This window comes from Physella acuta, unplaced genomic scaffold, assembly GCF_028476545.2.
Source record: "Physella acuta isolate Inbredline_101_S28 unplaced genomic scaffold, ASM2847654v3 ptg002354l, whole genome shotgun sequence".
In the NCBI taxonomy this organism is placed as follows: Eukaryota; Metazoa; Mollusca; class Gastropoda; family Physidae; genus Physella; species Physella acuta.
The window spans coordinates 758-7637 of record NW_026733847.1 but is presented as its reverse complement, the minus strand read 5'-3'; the positions used below and the strand labels follow the sequence as shown (position 1 = coordinate 7637).

Below are 6880 nucleotides of genomic sequence, written 5' to 3'. Positions count from 1 at the left end.
CAAGGAAAATGGGGAAAATGTATTTATTTTGTATTTTACAACGCGCGATGCTCGAAAATTAGTAGCTCAGGGAAGTCTACCGGTGGTTACCGCCTCAGGTTAAAAATAGCGACCAATGGCTGTAGAGGGAAAAAAAGGCACATAGTATTCGATATTAAAACAATGTTTCGCTTTTGTGGAGATTTAGGGCGTTTTTTATTATTGAAATAATATGAGGAAAGCAGTGAAATCATTATTGTAGCCAGAAAAGGACGAATAACTGCTGATTTCGTTTGAGTATATTTATAAGCCCCAATTTTCTCACACAGATGTCTACGGCCATACCACGTTGAAAATACCGGTTCTCGTCCGATCACCGCAGTCAAGCAACGTCGGGCGTGGTTAGTACTTAGATGGGTGACCGCTTGGGAACACCACGTGTTGTAGACTTTTTTTCATCTTTTGTCTTTTATTTTTTGCCCCACTGGACACCTATTCTTACCACCTGCACTCTTTCCTAAGTTCACCACATACCTGTGAACACTTTTGTAATATCGAAATATTTTTTGTTTGTTTCTTTTGTGCCTTCACGGTAGGCTACCTCGATCCTACCCACCCATGGAAACAAACCCCTTAAAAACCAACAAAGGAAAGATGACCACTCTGCCCAAATTAAATAAATAAACTAAGTAGGCTACAACCTAATAATTAGAAGTAACTCAGTAAGTTAAATAAGGGGTAGGTATGGAAAACATTCGTGTAGGGGTTACAACCACTCGAGCTAATTCGGAAACGTATGGGTGGCCCTAATAAGGGCCGGATGGGTAGAACAAATGGGTGGTCCTGGGTTGAGTTTAACCGCCGAAGCCGTACAGGGTGCGACCTTGACGTTTCAGAGCATAGACGACATCCATAGCAGTGACGGTCTTCCTCTTGGCGTGCTCAGTGTAGGTGACGGCATCACGGATGACATTTTCAAGGAACACCTTGAGGACACCTCTGGTTTCTTCGTAGATCAGACCAGAGATACGTTTGACACCACCTCTGCGAGCAAGACGACGGATGGCTGGCTTGGTGATACCTTGGATGTTATCACGCAACACCTTCCTGTGACGCTTGGCGCCTCCTTTGCCGAGTCCCTTACCACCTTTGCCTCGGCCAGACATATTGAATTTTTCTTCTTTGTTGATGAAGGAGTGTTCGAAAAACGCCGTCTGCAGAGAAACTCGCTCCTTATATACGGTCCTGGGCTCGAGTTCGTTCAATATGGCGGACACCGCCCAACCAAAAGCGGTCGGCGAATGAGCCAGCCAATGAAAAAGCAGCTTGCCGTGTCGACTGGAATGTTGCTGGCTTGTCGGCTAACGGTGTCGTTTTCAAAGTCATTTTTTCACCTATTCTGCTATGCGACCCTTGGATAAAAAATAAAGAGTTTCATTGCCCACACGTGTAGGCATAGAAAAGATCCACGTTTGTCATGTTAAAATATGATATTAGACGTTATTTTCACCGTTTTGTGCGAATAAAACTGAAATATTTCCCTACACCTAATTATGCGAGTACGAGCGAGCTCATTATGCGAGTACGAGAGAATCTCGAACGCTGATTGGTCGAGTACGAACGAAATAATATTCTCGTACTCCGCTCCGTACTCGCAGTGGTTTGTTTACATCGTGAAACGAATAGGTTAGTTAGGCTTCTAATAATTAAATAATCTATGGCGTGTAGTCGTTAAGAATAATTTCTGCTCTCCGATTAAGATCTAGATATCTAGCTCTAACCCTAAAGGGTTTTTCTTTTTTTTTTTTTATATATATATTTTAAAAAGCAATGGATAGGGTGGTGGGTGGGTGAAAGAAAAATATAAAATTTATTCTCTCCTTTCTTCACATTTGAGATAAATAAAACAATATCAACAGCATGCATACACGAATTCAAATAGCAATGTGATGTGTGAGTTGAATTAAAGAGATAAATGAATAGAACCTATTTCCCGCATCCCCCAGAATAATACTAATAGATGTAGTAGTAGTAGTAGTAGTAGAGTGGCAGACATGGGCAGGGGGTGTAGTGGGTGGGTGGGTGGAAACTCGTGAGGTGGGGGACCTTCACTGCTAATCTGAACGTTGTCAGGTGGTCCTAAAAAGGACCTTGGTTGAGGACAGGGGGTGGTGGTTTGGGCTTAAAAGAAACCTCTTAAGCACGCTCACCACGGATACGTCTGGCTAGCTGGATGTCCTTGGGCATGATGGTGACACGCTTGGCGTGGATGGCGCACAGGTTGGTGTCTTCAAACAGACCGACGAGGTAAGCCTCGCTAGCCTCCTGCAGGGCCATGACAGCGGAGCTCTGGAAGCGAAGGTCAGTCTTGAAGTCCTGGGCGATTTCTCTGACCAGGCGCTGGAATGGCAGCTTGCGAATGAGCAGCTCAGTGCTCTTCTGGTAACGACGGATTTCTCTCAGGGCGACGGTTCCAGGCCTGTAACGATGGGGCTTCTTAACACCGCCGGTGGCTGGTGCTGACTTTCTGGCGGCTTTGGTGGCCAGCTGTTTACGTGGGGCTTTGCCTCCAGTAGATTTTCGGGCGGTTTGTTTGGTACGAGCCATCTTTTTTTTTTTGAATGATCTTAACTGACTGTTAAGGAAATGCGGCAGCTCAGCGCTGCTGGCCCTTTTATAACCGTCCGCCAAACCCTTAGCGCAACGAAGCTCTCCCATTGGACGAGTACGAGTTTAACGACGCTGATTGGCCAGTAGCAGCCACACAACGTTGAGACAGCGTCGACATAGCAGATTATTTTTAGACACGGTATCCAGCCGAGCGATCTATTAATAGCAGACAGGGCCGATAACACAAAATATTCTTCGTTCAAATGAAATCCTTGGTTGTGCCGCTTGTCAATGGAATCCGGTGTGTTTGCTTCTGTCGTCTTCAATGAATTATGAATGTGTGTGTGAGTGATTAGAAAAGAACCCAACATAGACTGCCTGAAACAATTTAGATCTAGACCTAGTCTATAGACCTAGGTAGATATTCTGACCCGATTCGACCGCCCGATCGGCGGTATTTACACAGTGTGTAAATAAATGAGGGGGAAGGATTAATAAAAACATATTTGGTTTTAAAAAGAAGAAGATATAAAATAAAAAGGGTAGACTAGCGGTAGGTTAAAGAATAGAATTTTAAAATAACGACCACCCTTATTTGTTGTAGACAGGGGTTAAACGGAGCACATTTAAAGAAAAATAGATTCTATTTTCATTTGTATCTATGAACGAATACCCCTAAAATATGTCCAGTTACTACTATTAATATGACCGCCCCCTCCCTGTTCTGCTCGTGTAAACCAGTGTAAGTATTATACATCTATAATAATGATCTCATACTGCTAGTGATTGACATGTTGATACGTTATTAATAAAGTTTGAAACAAGTAGGGTAGGGTAGGGTAGGGTAGGAAAACTCGATTTTTGTTCATTGACACACAACGAAAGCTAATTGGGTAAACTTTGGTTGTCCTGAAAAGGACAGTAGTAGGCTAGGTGGACAGTGGGCAGCAGGGTGACACTGTTTAGCTCTTGCCACCGGGTGTCTTCTGTGACTTCTTGGGCAGAAGCACGGCCTGGATGTTGGGGAGGACACCACCCTGGGCGATGGTGACACCCGACAAAAGTTTGTTCAACTCTTCGTCGTTACGGATGGCCAGCTGGAGGTGACGAGGAATGATTCTTGTCTTCTTGTTGTCTCTGGCAGCGTTGCCGGCCAACTCGAGCACTTCAGCGGCCAAATACTCGAGGACGGCGGCTAGGTAGACTGGGGCACCAGCACCGACACGCTCAGCATAGTTTCCTTTCCTCAACAGACGATGAATACGTCCGACTGGGAATTGAAGGCCTGCCCTGGAGGAGCGAGACTTGGACTTTCCCTTGACTTTACCGCCTTTACCACGTCCGGACATTGTGAGTTGGTTAGGAGCGAGAAGAAATACAGCGACTAACAGCGATACGGCTGCAGGCGATGAATGAAGACTTAACGGCGAGATCGGCCCTTTTATACGAAACGGCGAGGAAATCCGTTCGTCACCAAGCGAGCGTTCTGATTGGCTGCGCAGCGGCTTGGCGTTCGTACTCGTACTCGTACTCTCCAAATTTCCTCGCCGTTTCATATAAAAGGGCGGCCGGCGGTCGGTTCGCCTCATTTCTGTTCAAGCCATTGAAAAGAAAACAACATGCCACCTAAAGTTTCTTCCAAGGGAGCCAAGAAGGCCGGTAAGGCTAAAGCCGTACGCACCGGTGACAAGAAAAAGAAGAGGAGGAGAAAGGAAAGCTACAGCATCTACATTTACAAAGTCTTGAAGCAGGTGCACCCTGACACTGGCATTTCCTCCAAGGCCATGTCCATCATGAACTCCTTCGTCAACGACATCTTTGAGCGCATTTCAGCTGAAGCCAGCCGTCTTGCCCACTACAACAAGCGCAGCACCATCACCTCCAGGGAGATCCAGACCGCTGTCCGTCTCCTCCTGCCCGGTGAGCTGGCCAAACACGCCGTCAGTGAAGGCACCAAGGCTGTCACCAAGTACACCACCAGCAAATAAACACAACAGCAAACAACCACCTGGCTTGCTTGTTGTGGCTCTACTACTCGGCCCTTTTCAGGGCCTCCACCCATTCCCAATTAGCTCGGTTTGGTTTACATTGAACGAGTTTTCCCTCCCTCCCTCATCCACCCACCCACTCTGTGTAGCTGCCATGTTACAGTTTTTTTTTTTTGTTTAGTCATTCTTTTCTTTAATAAGTAGAGATAGATATACATACATACATAGGCCTACATAGTAATATGCCTATCCCAACAACTGCACACACTATTCTCTTAACACATTTCATGCTAATTCTATCCTTTAAACTAGACATAAAAAGGCCACATACTTATTACTGGGTGGCTCCTTTTTTTTAAAAACACTATTTCATTCTGCATCTCACACAGGGCATCAGCACACCTCTATGCATATCATTTATTGTGTGTTGTTTGGCATAGATCCAAGGGATGAATGGGATTTAATAGTTTTAATTCAGATTATAAGGCTGGCTGTTGTAATAGGAATTATTAGCCAACACTTTGATTCTTATCACCAGTGCTAACTGCCATTTTCATTACAATACATCCATTCTGGTGGGTTGGTTTTTTTCTGTCTTCATTATATATGTTGAACATAACTGTGTGAGTGTGGCTTTTGGTGTTTTTATTATTTTTGTTTTTCTTTCATTAAAGCTACCATGTCAGATTGCTAAGGCATGCATCTGCCACCATTTGTTCACTGATATACTTTTTTCCTACTACCATCATATCATATGATTCTTTTGGTTTTGTCTTTTGCTAGGCCTGGCTTGAAAATGAGTTGGTTACACTTCTGCACAACATACATTCTCTTTAACAAGACAAAACAACAATTAAATACTCTGAACTTTTTTTTTTTATTATCATATATATACTTTTTTTTTTTTCAAAATACAGAAAATAAAAAATAACATGAGCTCAAGTACACAGCTTTCAAGAAGTTCATGGTTTTCTTTGCCAGCCTGCACAATGATTTCAGCACAGATTAAATTTAAACAATCAAAAGGAGGTTGATCTCTTACCGGCTGACGAGAAAGTTTGCGCAGAAGCATCATTTCTTAAGCCCCTGGTCAGTTGGAGTTGTAAAATGATGAGGTTTTCTTAACATTTGCCCTGGGGCATACATTTATGGTCCTGGTACTAGTTCTATACTGACAAGGATTCTTTCAAAGCAACTTGAGCCCAAAGGGAAGTATTTATATGCCTGCAACATAGCTGTGATTAATAAAGAATGAATTTCAATGCAAAAAATAATAATTTGAATCCCTGCAAGCTCCTTTCACATAAACCAGAGAGAAAAAAATGTATGCCAGTCTATAACATATACAATATAAATAAATTAGATTGAATATAAAGATTTTTTTTATTCCTCTCATTAGTTCAACCCTTCTCTTTTTATATAAACACCCAAGGCAGACGCTTGAGTAAATTAATATCCTTCCATATATTATAGAAGCATAAATAAATATGTGTAAAAAGTATTTCATATATGTATATATTTTTTTAAATATATATATATATATATATATATATATATTTTTATATATATATTTATTTATAATGTAAAAATATTGAATATATATACATAGACGAATATTGTATATATGTCTATATATACGTATGTATATATATGCATGTTTTGTGTATATATATATATATATATTTACATGTGTGTCTAAATGTATATTCATTGAATATATATTTGAATGTATATTCAAATATATATATTTGAGTGTAGACGAAAGACGCTCAAGTAAAATAATATCCTTCAGAATATTATAATTATAAGTTTTTTTCTTCTACCCCAGCAAACAGAAGGATATATATATACACACATATATATAATTTATATTTACAAATATATATTATATAAGAATTAATATATATATTCATAATACATATATATATATATATATATATATATATATATATATATATATATATATAAGTATATATATATATATATATATGTATAAATAAATAAGTTATATATATAGATATATTCATATATAATGTATTTATTATGTAAATATATGTATATATCAGTGTGCGTATATAAAGGTATGTATATATGTTCAAATATATTTATTTGTTTGTTCGGATACATATATATCTGTTGTGTGTATTAAATTGCGCTCTTCTGTCAGTTTTTTCATTTGACGACAGTCGGTTAAGGTACTGGCCCCAGCCTAAAGATATTAGTAGAGTCTTCATAATGTGATGCCATGGGCTAGCAAAAAATAAATGAAGAAAAATCACATAGCAGGACAAATTGACATTTTA

The 6880-nt window shown here is 40.4% G+C and overlaps 1 non-coding gene across 1 annotated transcript; it reads left to right on the top strand.

The window, feature by feature from the left end:
* The first annotated feature begins 310 nt into the window (after positions 1 to 310).
* On the top strand, positions 311 to 429 carry LOC131933054 (5S ribosomal RNA). Its single transcript, XR_009384824.1, has one exon. It is a non-coding gene; the product is annotated as a 5S ribosomal RNA (ribosomal RNA).
* The last annotated feature ends 6451 nt before the right edge of the window (positions 430 to 6880 follow it).